Raw genomic sequence first — 12960 nt, 5'->3', positions numbered from 1 at the left:
GATGTTCTAGACCTCACTGTAATGTTTGCAATGCTGCCTTTTCCTAGGTACACTCTTGCTATGTGGCTCGTGGATTATTACCAAAAAAAAAAATTCATATAGAAGAGGTGGATATTAAAACATGTTTGTCCCAGTGTGTCAAATACACTACAAGGAGCCGCTAAAAGGTTCTCAGACGACTGGAGAAAAAGCTCAAAGAAGGCCTCAACAACGAGAGAAGTCGTGAGGATAAGATGTCAGTGAATCAGCCACAGGTATAAAGTTCATGGCTCACTTTATTGCTAGTAGCACTGCGAAAACTCGAAGACGTGACACTGACAGTGTTTCGGCGTCTGTGCCTTTGTCAACAGTCTCGAAGGCTAATTTCTCTTTCGTACGAATAGAGCATAAAAACATGTCAGTTTTCAGAGCAAGAGAAGTAACTGATGTCCAAAGCAAAGCTAAGGGTCACGAGTAAGCCGTTCCAGTGGGAATATACAGCGCGAAAAAAGTAGAACATCGCTGGACTAAGTGTATAGCCTTTAATAGAGACTGCCCCAACCTTGTTGGCTTGAGTTGAGAACTTTTCAGTGGTCCCTCATGGTATGCTACTGTATTGATTATCTGGTTATAACGCTGCCAGCGGCCATAAAAACCCTTACCACCACCAGCTGAATATGTACCCCTAGAATTCCAGTCCCACAGATAAACTTTGTTCCGTTCCTGAAGCTCTGATTGGTTTCTTTCCAGGTTCGGTTTCTCTGTTTTCTGATAAGTTTTGCTCTCATTGTGCTGGAGTTACAGTGTAAGTTTCCAGTCATCTTAGAAGGGATATTTCCCTTTAAAATGTGAGCCAGATTTCTTCCGTACCGTGTAAATAATTTACAAGCAGAAGTGTCCATGGCACTGCTTCCTGCAGGCCAGACACAGTGCCAGGAATCTTGGGAAAAAGGCCCAATAATATTGTACCCATCCAAAGTAATTAAAGTGCATCATTACATATAAATTTGTAATTAAACACTTTAACGTAATCATTTTGCACAGCACGGCTTCTGATGAATTAATTAAAAGAACTCTAGAAATTAATGTTTGAGTTGTTGTTATTGTTGTGGTGGTTTAGCTGTCTGCCTGAATATTTCTGCAGCCCGATGCAAAGTAATTATACAATTACAGGGGAAGCGAAGGGTCCAGATTCCCAACAGAGGCAAAAACTTGAAACAAATTGGAGATAACGCACTGCCAAAGACTGACAGGTCTACAAATAATTTGAGGAATTATCGCCCCTCCTTGTAGGGTGAAAGAAAGTGGTGAGCTCTGGAAATAGTCGAAATGCGTCATTAGGAGGACAGGCAGGGAGAGGCCTGGCCAAGGTGTGCCCCGGAACTATGTGCCAACTCTATTTTAGTGGTACATCTCTTACAAGTAATAATGCCATTTCAGAGCTTGCCACCTACATCAGCGTTTCACAAGCAAATCCTAGAGTACCCTGTAGACCAGAGGTGGGTAACCATGGGCCTCAAGAGTCACAACCCAGTTGGGTTTTCAAGATTTCCACAATGAGTAAGGCCAGTCCTGGGCAGACTTGCACGGTCTGTGTCTGTGTATGGCCGTTTGGGGGAGGATGGGCTGGAGAGGGCTTCAATGGCTGGGAGGGTATAGATGGGCTGGAGTAGGTTTTGACGGAGATTTCGGCAGTTGGAGCCCAAGCACAGTAGAGCTTTGGATTCTTGCCCAGAAATAGCTAAGAAGAAAAAATTAAAAAAATTTAAATTGAATCGGGTTGGGCAGACTGGATGGACCATTTGGGTCTTTATCTGCCGTCATCTACTATGTTACTATGAGTACGCCTGAAATTGATTTGCACACAAGGAAAACAGTATCAATCTCAAGCTTATCCATTGTGGAAGTCTTGAAAACCCAACTGGGTTGAGGCTCTTGAAGACTCTGCTTGCCCAGCCCTGCTCAAGTCAGTCTATCCACACTGAATTTACAAGTCTACTACTTCCATTACATGTTCTTCATTCCATGAACATTGATCAAACTGAAGTCTCCCTAAGATAGGATAGGCAACCTCTTTGCCTATCCGAAGATCACTGATTGCAAATACAGGACCTTTCTGGACAGAACTTTTAAGTTTCAAGCTGGTAGACAGCAATCCTGGCTAGGCAACCTCATTGATAGAGCCAAGTCGACCTACGGCGCTTTTCGGAAAGAAATTAAGACCGCTCTGTTCAATAGATTTATTTCCTAGTCTGACAACTCCCTCCTTTTTAAAGCTAATACTCATCATGTTGATACTGCGTATTCCCACTAACGGCATTCTGTATTCACTGAACGCTCAGTGAGTTCCTCACCATCTGTATCCTGAAATTCGCTGGCTATCCAGCCCCCTTCACTGTAACATGTTAATATTATAATTCTTACTATTCTGTACTCTACAATCAGTGACTGCTCAATGACATCTTCCCTATTTTGTACATTGTAATTCGCTGATTGTCCAGCTCTCTTCACTGTGAACCGCCTAGAAGTCGTAAGATTATGGCGGTATAGAAAAAATAAAGTTATTATTATAAAGTTTTTATTAAGAAAAAATGGGCCTAACGTTCAAAGGCATTTTTCCAGATCATGGCTGCTGAAATGTAGATAAACGCTTTGTCAGTATTGGTTCTGGATGTTCAACAGTACTATCCAGATGGAACTGCTGAATATTCCTGCAAAATGCCTCTGCACTATCTGGACAAGTACCTGGCAGAACCCCAAAGAGTAGCAACATTCCAGAGCTTAGATTGTGATGTCATAATGCCTCATATATATATATATATATATATATATATATACTTTTTTTTTCAATTTATACCATTTATAACTAAATGGTTCACAGAATTACATACATAATTTAAAACATAATCATCATGACATACAAATAATTCTAAGAAAAAAAATAAAAATTATGTTAAAACATATATACATATAAGGTAAATCAAAAAGTACAGGCAAAATACATTTAACGGCTTTAATAGAAGTAACTGTGAGCAATTGAACGTACAATATCACTTTTCCACATAGTCCCCATGCAAGATGTTGAAGAACCATATGTGATAATGCTATAGATAAGATTCAAGATACTTAAGTCCCGTTACCTATGGTATCCATTGGTAATAAATTTGGGTAATAAGAAAAAACTGCCAATGATTTCATGCTGGTCTACATGTGTGGCATAGTGGTTAGAACTACAGCCTCAGCACCCTGAGGTTGTGGGTTCAAATCCCAGGCTGCTCCTTGTGACCCTGGGCAGGTTATTTAATCCCCCATTGCTCCGGGCACATTAGGTAGAGTATAAGCCCACCAGGACAGATAAGGAAAAATGCTTGAGTATCTGAATGTAAACCACTTAAGTGGTATACAAATACTTAAAAAGGAATACATAAAATCTCAGGTTAATAAAGCTGAACGCTTGTGGAGAAAAACATAAGACAAAAGAATCGTTAATTACCTCTTATTATCGTAAGGATGTCACAATCTACAGCGTTATGGCAGAATCCATCCTCCCCATCATTAACACCTCCCTCTCCACAGGGACAGTTCCCCTCAGCTGGAAATCGGCTATTATCAAACCCACTCACAAAAAAACCCACCCTTGACCCTAACAAACCCAGCAACTATCACCCGGTCTCCAACCTCCCATTTGTCTCCAAACTCCTAGAACGAATTGTGCTCCGCCGACTACACCCTTTCATAGAAGAACAAGCTGCTCTATCCCCTGCTCAATCCGGCTTCCGAACAGGCCACAGCACAGAGTCAGTACTCCTAGATATCATCGATGACAGCTGGTCAATACTCGACAAAGGCAGTGATGCCCTACTAGTCCTACTTGACCTCAGTGCTGCCTTTGACACGGTCGACCACCACCTCCTCATATCCAGACTCTATGACCTTGGACTCAAGAACTCTGCCCTCCAATGGTTCACCTCGTTCCTCCACCAAAGGACCCAAACTGTCCTACTAGGGACGCACAAATCTAACCACAAGCCTATCAAATATGGTGTTCCCCAGGGCACCCTTCTATCCCCCCTCCTATTCAACCTCTACATCAGACCTGTCATTGATATAGCACAAAAGTACAACATTAAAATCCACTCCTATGCCGATGACATCCAGCTGCTCCCCCCACTAGGCAAAAACCGATCGTCCCAAATTGCTAACCTCCAACACTGCCTCTCTGACATGAAAACCTGGATGACAAACAACAAACTACAACTGAACGCCTCTAAGACCGAACTCTTATGGATCAGGAACAAATACACCAAATACACACGCCCAACACTATCATGGGACTCCACTCTACTAACGGCAACAAATCAAGTACGCAGCCTAGGAGTAACCTTAGACGGACACCTATCCCTATCCACCCACATATCCCAAGTAGTCTCTACCTCCTTCTACTACCTCCGCCAACTGAGAAGGATCAAACCCTACATCTCCACACCTGACCTAGCCCAACTCCTCTACGCATATGTCCTCTCCAGAATGGATTACTGCAACTCCCTATTTAATGGAATAACCAAAAAAGATCTCAAGCGCCTCCAATGGGTCCAAAATGCAGCTATCCGCCTCCTACACAGCCTCAACTACCATGATCCCATCTCCCCAGCACTCCGCGCTGAACACTGGCTCCCAATTAGCCAACGCTGTGCATTCAAGGCCCTGGCAATAGCACACAAAAAAATTTATGCCACCACCCCCTCCTACATAAAATCCAAGCTACCCATCTACATCCCCACCCGCACCCTCCGCTCAGAAACGGAGATACGCCTATGCATTCCCCCCGGAAGGTCCCTCCTCTCAGAAACCGCCCGCAAACGCTCCTACAGCCACTTCATTCCCCAACTCTGGAACCAACTCCCCCCTCAACTCAGACTACAGAACTCACTAATGACATTCCGGAAATGGTAAAGACCCTTCTCTTCAACTAAAGATCACCCTCAGTCTACACCCAACCCTTTAAACCCCACCTCTACCCTTCTTTCTCCATTCTAATCTTCTACCAAAAATTTCTGTATAGCCAACTCTCAGCCTATACTCAAATAACTTGTATCTAAACTAAACTACTTATATTTAAACTACTGTTCTTAATTTGCTGTATAGTCCCTATATTTACACTGCTGCACAGTCTCATATGTCCAAGTATTTAAGTCTACTGTATAATCTTGTATGTCCAATTCACTCCATTGTGAATGTTTACTTGTAAACTGTTCTGAGCTACTGGGAGGACGGGATAAAAATCTAAATAAATAAATATAAGTGATAAGGAGTAGTTAGCCTAAATTTAAGTGCTATTCTCAATTGATACAGCATGACGACTGCCTTTCCCGTAAATTGCTTTCTTTGTTATGTTCATGGATAGCGGGAAGCAAAAAAAAAACTACCAAACTTAATGCCGGAAGTGGATTGTTGGATTAATTTTGTGGCAAGGTGATAGATCTACGATACAAAATGATTGGTTCAATGAGTAATCAGGTTTCGCTGCAGATCACCGAGGTCAATGAGGAGAATGTTATTAAGTGGTCTAGTTTGAGACAGGAACTGAAAATTTATTTAAAGATATGGTGAAGGCTAAATCAGCGATAGACCCAATTTCTTCAAATTGGTCGATAACTCCTAAGCACGAATTGATTCCTTTAGTAACATGCATGTTGAATATAAGCTTAGACACTGGCTTGGTTCCTACATCTTTCTCTCAATGAAACGTCAGTTGCGCCTAAGGAAATTTAACTTTTTGTACTGCAGTAGACACATGGCTTTCCTTGATAAATTTTCTTGAATTATTTTGCTCTACTCTTTAAATCTTGGATCCAACTATTGAGGACTAGTGTATGATCAAATGGGTTTATTTTACTTTATGTACCTTTACTCTTAAGGTTAACTGTGTTTTTCAATTTTGGAAAATTTTAGTTAATTTGACTTTTGATCGTACTTTTCTGTACAAGATGTTTACGCTTGGTAATATTATAAAATTGTATAAATAAATTTTAAAAAAAAGAGAGAGAAAGGGTAATCGTACAGTAATTAACAGAGTTTATGACTGATATCAGTATGTAACCACAAAAAACAGGGAGGAATGGAGGGAAGTATAGTAGAAAGATTCAAAAATATCACTCCAAAACAAAAGCACCACACAAGCCTAGAAAGCTAGCTTATTACTTAAGCGAAAGAAAAGCCTCAAACAAACAGAGAGATGTGCCTACACTCTTCCACCCAAGCATCATAGGCAAAAAACTTTCACCCAAGTTTAAAGTTAGCAGGTGGGAACAAAAAAATAGCCGAGAATGATTAATTGTAAAAACCACTGAACACAAACAGGCCAGGCCGACGATCAAGCCGATATCAGTATGTTGCACCTGTGGGACAAAGGATCCAGGCTAGGCCAAATGGCTTCGCTGAATCCTAGTCCTGAGTTTAAAATAAGTATAGTGGAACACAGGTTTCTTATTATATCCCAGAAATTGTACACAAAGGTCCAGGTTGTTCAAACAAAACCACTTTAATGAAATATCCATAAGTTTCAAACAACAAAAATATGTCAGAATTTTGGCACAAGTGGAAAACAAACTTTCAAGAATTTCCTTCACTCTTCTTAAGGAAGCAAATAAGTCCTACTCCAGCACAAACCGTGCTTTCAGAGTTAGTCCAGGCTATCAATACAAAAATCCTTAATTTAGTCTTCAGGCCATACTCATGGCTTAACAAAACAGTCCAAGCACCTAGCACCACTTTCTTGGAAAATGTTCTCTCTAGCTCTGGCTCTGATTGTGTCCCTGTTGGGTGGAGCCAAAACCCCAACAGGTTGGGAGAAGAGGAGCCTGTTCACCACAGGTGTTGCCGCCCTCCCAATAGACAAGCTCTGGTGTAACTTCTGCAGCTCCCAGCACAAGTCAGAGCAGTGCACAAACTGCTCCAAACCATAAATTCAAAAGTTCAAAAAAAACAAGGAAAAACTTCTGGGCTTAATAGCCTACTCACACTCCATTAAGTGTTCCTCCCCATTAGGCAGGTCATAGTCCACCTGGCATTCCATGTCTTGTTCCTCAGGCTGGACTTCTGGTTCCTCCATTTCCCAATCTTCAGGGAAACTTTCTTGTGGTTCAATTGGAAGGACTGGCTTCCTTCCCAGCTTCTCTTCAGCTTCCTGTCCCAGCTGTCTCTCTTCTCTATCTGAGGAGGAAAGCTCTGTAAATGGGAGCCTCGGCAGCAAGCCACGCCCCCTCCTAGCAGGGTTAGCTAAATTCTTAAAGGGCCCTGTCCTTTCAGTAACAGCCTGAGCTTTGGATACTCTTAAAAGGGCAGGCAACTTCCTAAAGCTGTTCACAGGATTTTCACCTCGCTCAGGATGTTTCCTAGACCTGGTCACTGGGTTTTTACTGGGGCTTACAGGGACTTTCCCCTTGGATTCAGCAGGACTAGCAAGATCCCTATCACACACCTCAGACAATCAACTTACAGAAAAGGTTACAATACCGAAACAACCATGTTGGAATTGTTAAGTGACCTGATGAGTGGTTTAGATAAAGGTGAAGAGATCATAGTTGTATCGCTAGACATTAAATCAGCCTTTGTTACCAAAATGCTGCAGTTCGCCTGATTTTTGACCTTAAAAAATACGACCATGTTAGTCCTTTTTATACCAAACTGTATTGGCTGCCTTTTGGGGCCAGAGTGTTTTTCAAGTTTGAAGAACACTGTTTTGGGCCTGATGCATGTGCTGGCCCTGTGGACCGGCAGGAAATTTCTGTGGACCGGCACTGGTCCACGGACCGGTGGTTGAAGAACATGGTTCATGAGGGATAATCAATTTATCTATAAATGCAGGTTTGTTCGTTTTATGTGTTTTAAATATTATCAGGGCGAGTTTATATGTTATTCTATGGGGGATGGGGAGCCAGTGTGTCTTTATCAACAACATCTATGTTAGTTTGTTAAGTTTAATTCAATCTGATATAGGTGCATTTATATATGTGGATGACCTTTTACTAATGTATCATACCAGATGGGATTTGCTTGACTTGTCCAGCCTCCAAACTTGTGTTTTGGCTGTCCAAGGATGGCTAACAGATCACAGCATGTGTTTCAGTTTAGAGAAAACAGTACGTAATCTCCTGAATTTATCAAGGCCTAATGCCTCCAACCACATCGGGGAAAACTTTGCCAGTTGCCCTTACTTTTAACTATGTAGGTGTCATTTGGATGGAACTTTAACATTTGTTCAACAGGTGACCAATATTATTAAGCGGAGTTTCACAATTTTGCGAACGCTAAAAGCTGTGAAGGGTTCTTTGGATAGAGCATCTTTTCTACTGTTGGCTCATTCTGTATCTCAAAACTTGATTATCTTTATTTATCTCAAAACTTGCTGATCGATCTTACCAAACGTAATATGAAGAAACTGCAAATGCTTCAAAATGTAGCAATAAAGATGATCACTGGTAGGTTTGGTCATGCCACTCCGCTTCTGATGCATAATCATTGGTTACCGATGTATTATTGTGTCTGTTTTAAGATTGATAGTTTTGAAAGTTTTACAATCTGGAATTCCAATCACATTTGTCTAAACTTTTAAAGATTTACAATCCAGAAAGGTCCATTTGTTCTATCCAGAGACATTTGTTACAAATAGTTCCAGGATTACACGAAGCTAGATTAGATTGGACACAAAAAAGGGGCAAACATGACATCAATCCAGTCCGAAAGGGAAGTCTTTATTGTATAAATCCAAACAAGGATCCATGTTTCGACAATATAACAATTGTCTTCATCAGGAGACAAAATTACCAAATACACAGATTCTTAAATGTCGTTCCATTCGGGTAAAAAAGAGTTAATCCAGGTGATAAACACTCCGATCTGGGTGGTGTAGGCTCAATGGAGCTTTCCTGCTTCATCCAGAGCTGGCTACCTATGAAGGAGTCTGGGACTGGTTTTCCTAAGTGTTGAACTAAGTTTTCTCTTTAATAAAATGCTGAATTATGTTTAGCTGCAGACCTAACTTATCTCATGTTCTAGCCTGCCTGCACTGGGTGTTAGCTTGGGCATTCTAGCTTGTTATGGCTATCTCAGCATAAACGACATGTAACAGAAAGACTTCAGGGCTTAGATAAGTGACCTGCTAGTGACCTGCTAGTGTGAGCTTAGGACCAATGATTGTTAAGAAAAGTAACACGTGAAAAGTTTTTTCTAGAATTCAGTTGTGTAGCCAGAAGAATGTATAAATATCTCTGTAACGTCCTGTTTTCGGCACTTCTGAAGCCAGCTTGGAGCTCAGGAGTCGCATATGTATGCTAATAAACATCTGTGCTTTCTTCAAGTCTCTAAGTTTTGTGGCTGCCCAAAGTGACCTTTCACCTATTCCCACACTTTTCTCCTTGTCATGCCTGGTTTCTGGGGTGGAGGACGTAGTCCCTTGAGCAGTGATTTTCTGAGGGTGGAGACGCTGTTAGTCCACAGCCATTACATCCATGAGGTATCAGCAGGTATCCTGTGAACGTTTCCCAAGTTTGAATGCCAGCAGGTAAGATATTTCAAAATGGAGTTTTTCCTCCCCTTAGCAGATCCTCACTCAGCTCCTCTTCAGGACAAGTGAGAAAAGTGAAGGTGGTTTCAAATGAATAAAATTAAAAGGTGGGAACAGGTAGCCAGCTCCAGATGAAGCAGGGAAGCTCTGTTGAGCTCACACCACCCAGATCACCTGGAATAACTTGGTTTTACCCGAACAGCATTCCGGTATCAGCGTATGTCTCAATCTGTCCTCCTTCCTTCCATTGCTTTCAGTATGTCTCAATCCGTCCTCCTTTTTCTGGAGCCATATGGTAACCCCACATGCCCCAGGCCCATCCAGTTCCGTCCGTGGCACGCTCAAGCTCCGCCTCCCTTAACCCATTCATGCGTCGGGACGGCATCTGCGCGTGCGTGGATGCAGTGACATCACATGCATGTGCAGATGTGACACGATGATGGCGCGTGCTTGCTTCGATGTGACATGATGTCACACGTGTGCACATGACATCACGCGTGGCAACCGCATGCAGATGTCGTCCCGATATCTGTAGCTTTTCAAAACCCAGTCAGAGTGCTGGGTTTTGAAAAGTCGTCTGGATCCCCAAACACGTCTGGTAACCCTGAAAGGTCACTTTGGGCAGCCAAGAAACCTAGAAACTTGAAGAAAGCACAGATGGTTTATTAGCATACGTATACGACTCCTGAGCTCCAAGCTGGCTTCAGAAGTGCCGAAAAGAGGACGTTACAGAGATATTTATACATTCTTCTGGCTATATAACTGAATTCTAGAAAAAACTGTTCACGTGTTACTTTTCTTAACAATCATTGGTCCTAAGCTCACACTAGCAGGTCACTAGCAGGTCACTTATCTAAGCCCTGCAGTCTTTCTGTTACATGTCGTTTATGCTGAGATAGCCATAAGAAGCTAGAATGCCCAAGCTAACACACCCAGTGCAGGCAGGCTAGAACATGAGATAAGTTAGGTCTGCAGCTAAACATAATTTAGCATTTTATTAAAGAGAAAACTTAGTTCAACACTTAGGAAAACCAGTCCCAGACTCCTTCAAACCTACTCCTGACCAGCCTGCATCATCTCTGTATTCGTTTTCTGTCGCTTCAAGAAAATGGTACCACAGCCTGCAAAGACTCCAAAGTCTTGTCTTTACTAACTTCCTTCCTTCTGCGGGAACTCCAGTAAGTGGGATTGAAATACTAATGTTAAGGAAACCCAGGTGGTGAATTGGGTTTAACAGGGGACAGAATACAACATCACGGCTGGGACTGTTGCCGAGACGAGTCTTAATGCAAAGAAACAGAAGAAAGACTGAAGCAATCAGAGTTACTCGAGGAGATCCATACTAGCAGGCTACACGCCTTTCCAAAGCGTGCTCTGCTTTCCTTTGCTCTTAATCTCAGCAATAAAAGTCGCAAATTCAGTAAACAGAAGTTTGCAAGCAAACAATCTCCCTTCTCATTAGGGTTCTGAATAATATAATTCTTCCTTGAAGCTTGTTCAAGGTGGAACCCAAGGAAAGCATTTCCCTGCTTTGCATAAAATATCCCCTTCCAGGAAATGGATTTTATTTATTTATTTCTGCATTTGTTCCCTTATACAATGCCTAGTTTTACCAGAAATCAGTGATTCCCCCCCCCTCCCCAAAGTGTACGCCTAAAAATATGATCAGAAGATTGCAGAATCTAATTTACAAGTGCACGCACAGATATCACAAACCGAAACAACCATTGTTGGCATCTTACTTTTCTGTTGAGAAACAAATTACAGGGCCACTGACTTTTCCACGGGCTTTGCACCAGTTTTCAATGCAAAAGTACTGTACTGACACTTTTGCTCTGAATGTGGTCAGATACAAAGCATTTGTGGTCACTTGCACTAGTCCCCCACCCTAGGGGGGAGGGGTTAGGCCAGAAGCACAGCCAGCTTTGATGTCAGAGGAGCAGACCTTTTGCAAAACAGGGGCCAGCATGAAGGAAGCTGAAGGGGTGATCCACATAGGCACTGTTTTATTCAAAATCCACTGGGGGAACTACCACTCCTCTTGCAACCCCCCCCCCCCCCCACAGCTACACCTCTGGTGTGTACAGTATTAGAAAAAAAGAGTGCATACTTGGGCTTACTTCCCCGCCCCTGTGGAAGTCTCTTTTCAGGGTGGCTAGAAGTCTGTATGTTGGTTCTTTAAATCAGTGGTTCCCAACCCTGTCCTGGAGGACCACCAGGCCAGTTGGGTTTTCAAGATAGACCTAATGAATATGCATGAGAGAGATTTGCATATAATGGGGGGGTGACAGGCATGCAGATCTGCTCCATGCATATTCATTAGGGCTACCCTGAACACCCGACTGGCCTGGTGGTCCTCCAAGACAGGGTTGGGAACCACTGCTTTTAATCTTATTAAGGGAGTGTGTGGTACAGGGGTTAGAGCCACAACCTCAACACCCTGAGGTTGTAGGTTTGAATCCTGCACTGCTTCTTGCGACCCATTGCGCCAGGTACTTACATAAGAACATAAGAAACGCCTTCACCGGATCAGACCAAGGTCCATCTAGTCCGGCGATCCGCACACGCGGAGGCCCATTTAGGTGCTCCTTGTTGGAGACCCGGATTTCCCGTATCCCTCAATATGATTTGCAAGAAGGTGTGCGTCCAACTTGCGTTTGAAACCCAGAACAGTAGTCTCTGCCACCACCTCCTCCGGGAGAGCATTCCAAGCGCCCACCACTCGTTGTGTGAAACAGAACTTCCTGACATTTGTCCTGAACCTGCTGCCACTTGGCCGCGTCACATCTGAAAATGTCAGTAATGCTGCTTCCTGGTCAATTTGGTCAAATCCTTTTAATATTTTAAAAGTCTCTATCAGATCCCCACGCAGTCTTCTCTTTTCGAGGGTGAACAGTCTCAGTTTTCCGAGGCGTTCCTTGTAGCTTAAATTACTTTAGACAGAGCGGGAGCCCACTGGGACAGTCAGGGAAAAATGCTTGAGTACCTGAATAATTTGTAATCCACATAGGATTGTAGGATATGCGGACTATAAATTATTTAAAAAAAAAACAGAAAGGCAATTTCCAGACCCACCCAATGACTTTTTAAGCTGTGTAAATCAGTTTAAATATTGTTCTCCCACTTCATTTTTCATTTTCTGTTGGTCTTCACCGCTTCCCTGAAAAACGAGCTCAAAATCTATTAGGAGACTGTTAAAAAAAAAAAAAGTCTTTATATTCCACTATATCTGATCAAACCCGCAATCACTTGATGGCTTTGGTGATGATTATAGGCGAGGGCTGCTTTCCCTTTTCACCAGTACGTCTTGATGTGAATGAGTTACTGGAGCTGATGTTTATTTATTCCTCATATTTACAAATTACAGTATATTCTGTCTCTCCCTATAGACTACAAAGTGGATTACAGTAAATCAT

This window comes from Geotrypetes seraphini, chromosome 11 (genome assembly GCF_902459505.1).
Source record: "Geotrypetes seraphini chromosome 11, aGeoSer1.1, whole genome shotgun sequence".
Classification (NCBI taxonomy): Eukaryota; Metazoa; Chordata; class Amphibia; order Gymnophiona; family Dermophiidae; genus Geotrypetes; species Geotrypetes seraphini.
The sequence above is the reverse complement of the archived record's forward strand: the minus strand, read 5'-3'. Positions refer to the sequence as shown.